Consider the following 3,961-nt stretch of genomic DNA (forward strand, 5'->3'; position numbering starts at 1 on the left):
CTTACTCTCACATATTATTATCTTCTCCCACAAATACTTATTCTCACACCGGAGGGTTACCCCAAAGAGGACCCTCTGTCCCTTTCTGAGGGGTAAGTTTACGGTGCTGTTCATTTTGTAGGTGGAAGAACCCAGATCCATCAGATCCAAGAGAAACCATCGGTGAAGTTGCATAATCACACCCGAGGAAAGTAGATCGTCTACCAGTGAGTCGATCCACGCTTTTTCAACAACATTATTATACCTAAACACGTAAGCATTTTATATGCCGTTTTCACATTTCTTTACTTAATTAAAATATATAGTGTAAGCCGCTATCAAGACCATACCATATAAAAAAGTGACGACAAATTCAGTATAGGAAGTTACTCCGATGGTGGTATCTGAAACCAACTAGTCATCATCCGTTACACTCACGCGGTGTTTTAATTCATACGCACCCTCAATTATGCGTTAATAATTATTCAACACACATCACCATATATAAATACCCTCACCTATTCCACCTATCTTCAAAATATCTACATTCCAATTACAACTTAACCATGTCTGATCAAGCTCATCTCAACGGAGCCTACTACGGCCCCTCCATCCCACCCCCGGCCCGAAAATCCCGATCCTACCATCGGCCGGGCCGGGGAGGCAGCTGCAACCCATTCTCCTGGTGTTTCAGCTGCCTGTGCGGGTGCATATTCAACCTCATCTTCCAAATCATCATCAGCATTTTAGTCATCCTTGGAATCATTGTCCTCGTGTTTTGGCTCATCTTCCGCCCCAACGCGCCTAAATTCCACGTCAACGAAGCAACGCTCACCCAATTCACCTTGTCCCAGAACAACGACACGTTGTACTATGATCTAGCCGTTAACATGACCTTTAGGAACCCGAATCGTCGTATAGGTATCTACTACGACCGAATCGAAGCCAACGCTGAGTACGATGGTAAGCGGTTGACAACGCAGAATCTAGAAAGGTTTTATTTGGGGCATAAGGAGGAGAAGGATTTGATTGCGGTGTTTAGAGGCGAGCAGAATCTGGCTATCGGGTCAGGCGATACGAGATCGGAGTATAATAAGGATCAGAGCGAAGGGCGTTATGATATTGATTTGAAGTTGAAGATTAGGCTGAGGTTGAAGGTCTGGTGGGCTAAACCCAAGTTCAAGCCACGGTTTGAGTGTGAGTTGAAGGTTCCTTTGAGTGGTGGTCCTTCGACTCGTGGGTTTGAAAGGACCAAGTGTGATTTTGATTGGTAGACTAGACATGATCATCATTGTTATGGTTCTTGGACCGAGTCTTTGTTTCATTTGATTTACTGATTCTTGTTATCTTATTTGTTTGTTTTATAGATCCGGTAGATTCTTGTATACTGCGGAGTATATTGCTGGATTATTATTATTATTTACATTTTATGTATATGTATATGTACACGGTATTATTATTGTTTATAAATAAAACTAGTGTTTGTTTAATTATTTATTTGTTACTTTTAGAAAGAGTTGAATTTTATAATAATATGAAGTAGAATTTTATAATAATATGAAGTACGACGTATTGGCGGATAATAATACAAACTAATGATAAAATTAGACAGTTAGTTACATGTCAAACTTTTATTCCGTTTTAAAAATGATGTTAGTCATAAATAGTTATAAATTATACATGATTCTGTTTGTAAGGACGATACGTTTTCCATTTTGTTCGCAATCATAAATCATTTATGTGAGTAGAATCGAGTGAATTTGAAGTGTAAATCAGAAAAGATAATCAAAGCCTTAAGCGTTAGTAATATATTGTTAGTTGGAAAGCTTATAAGCCTTTTTATACTATTAAATCTTATCTACTTTTAATTATTTAATATTTATTTTCTAAATTGACTTATTATCTATTAGCAATGCTTCTCGAATAAAGTCAAAGGTGCTTTGCCAAATGTCTTCATTCAACCAATTGTGATCACTATAAAATATCAATATGCATATTTTATTACTTGATTAGATGATTACTCCAACAAGCGGTAACTGAAAAAGAAAATCCATATGTAAAGAGAAATAGAATGACACGTTACATGTACATTATCAACTTGGAGATAAGCATTTGCACCGAAGGATAAAGATGAGTAAAAGACTAAGAGTAGCTATGTTCGTTGGGTTGGATATCAAATATTCAATTACTGTAGTTTGAGTTGCTTTATTTGGATCCTAGTTTGAGTCTTCATGTTGTGAAGGTTTGTTTAGATTTTTATTTTTAATCGTTTTGTTATTTGATATTTGTAATTATTTGTTGATTTAATATGTATCTATAATTAGTTATGTTCATTATATTTTTCCGCGTTTGGACTCTTTCAATTAAAATGTGTAAGTTTTTTTAGATTTTTAACGAACGGACAACAACGAACATTTTGATTTTTATTTTAACAACACACGAACATGTTGATTTTTGTAAACGTACAAATACGAACACAATTATTTGTCTTATAAGAAATGAGCGGTTGATGTAGGTGACGATGGTTATGCAAGGGGAGGTTAACGATGGTGGGTGGTAATCGGAAGTTAACCGGTGGAAAGGATATACCGACGATGGAGAAAATGTAAATGAGAGAAATTGTAGGGTTTGATGATGAAAAAGTTTTCCAAATAAATGAGATGTTATGACCTGTTTAAGGGCTATCCGGGTTTTGTGAGACCCATGACCCGCAAAAATTATTGTTTAATTATGAAAGAGTTTCACAAATAAATAAGATATTATAACTCATTAAGGAATATCCAGATTTGGTGAGACCCATACCCACAAATTCGGGTCAAACATATGAGAAATCTTAAATCACAAATCAAGTAATTTGATGGCTTGTAAGGGAGTGAGGAACAACCAGAAAGTGACACAGACTTTTTTGATAAAATATATTTGGATACGTTTTCATCTATCCGAGATATGTACCGATAGATGTATTTTTCTTCCATAATCGAGATATGCACCGATCCAAATTTTAAATTGTCTAACCTAATCAAATCGATTAACATGATCTAGTATACCGTAGGACGTAGGTGCTAATTCCTTCCCTGACGATAGTTGGTGAATTGTGTAGAGCCAACTTAAGAGTTAAAGATATGGAGAACAAAGGTTTTTCTTATATTTATCTTATTCTTAATACAAAAGGTATTATTAAAACTTAACATAACTTTATTACCGACAAATAATCGTATCTGCGTGTTGTTGCGGGCCATGTCGATAGTTGATATCATATTGGCATATTATTTGCTAACATATAAGTCTATTCCTTGGTAAGTTAAAATATCGTTTTTTACATACATGGTTTCATGAGTTCAAAAGATAAAGCAGCTTGTATTGCATGATTCAAATTCTTTAGATACATAGTCTAAAATAAAGGGACAGTGTAGTATCCATCTTCAGTTATTAGGGTTGTTGAAAACATTTGCTCCACTTCAACATCATTAGACACGTACCTAATTGTTTTCTCAGATTTTCTTGTATTCCTCCTCTCGGTACCTTAGAAGTTAGAACCATGTCATTCTTGGTCTATTGGTGTAAATTGAATAGATAGGAGACATGCTTGTTTGTAATAGAATCCATACTGAAACATCACATGTGACAATTTTAATATGTTTTATATCATAAATGGGCTAAAACAAATTTAGGTCGAAAGGTAGTGAGTCAAAAGTATTTAATCTATTAATATGTAGTGTTTTGTGATTTATAAGATGATAAATGAAGTGTCCATAAAATAATTTGTTTCAACACAAATTTGGACTAGCATGTTACTCAAACCTGTTCACGACTAACCTTGCCACCTAAACACATACCTTATTAAACTTAGTCGAGTCGGTGTGGGGTTAGCGAGATAAACCACTCCTGACAAAAATCTTATAGAAGTAATTCTAAGCCCAATAAATAATGAAGATTTGAAAGAAAACTAAGAATGAGAGGTGGTGCGGCTACCCCCGCTCAC

At 35.2% G+C, this 3,961-nt stretch overlaps 1 pseudogene; it reads left to right on the top strand.

Moving 5' to 3' along the window:
- Positions 1-480: 480 nt before the first annotated feature.
- On the top strand, positions 481-1,253 carry LOC143598711 (NDR1/HIN1-like protein 3 pseudogene; annotated as a pseudogene).
- Positions 1,254-3,961: the final 2,708 nt, after the last annotated feature.

Source organism: Bidens hawaiensis, unplaced genomic scaffold (genome assembly GCF_021521415.1).
Source record: "Bidens hawaiensis isolate Kalapana, Puna unplaced genomic scaffold, B.hawaiensis_p1.1 tig00050755_1, whole genome shotgun sequence".
In the NCBI taxonomy this organism is placed as follows: Eukaryota; Viridiplantae; Streptophyta; class Magnoliopsida; order Asterales; family Asteraceae; genus Bidens; species Bidens hawaiensis.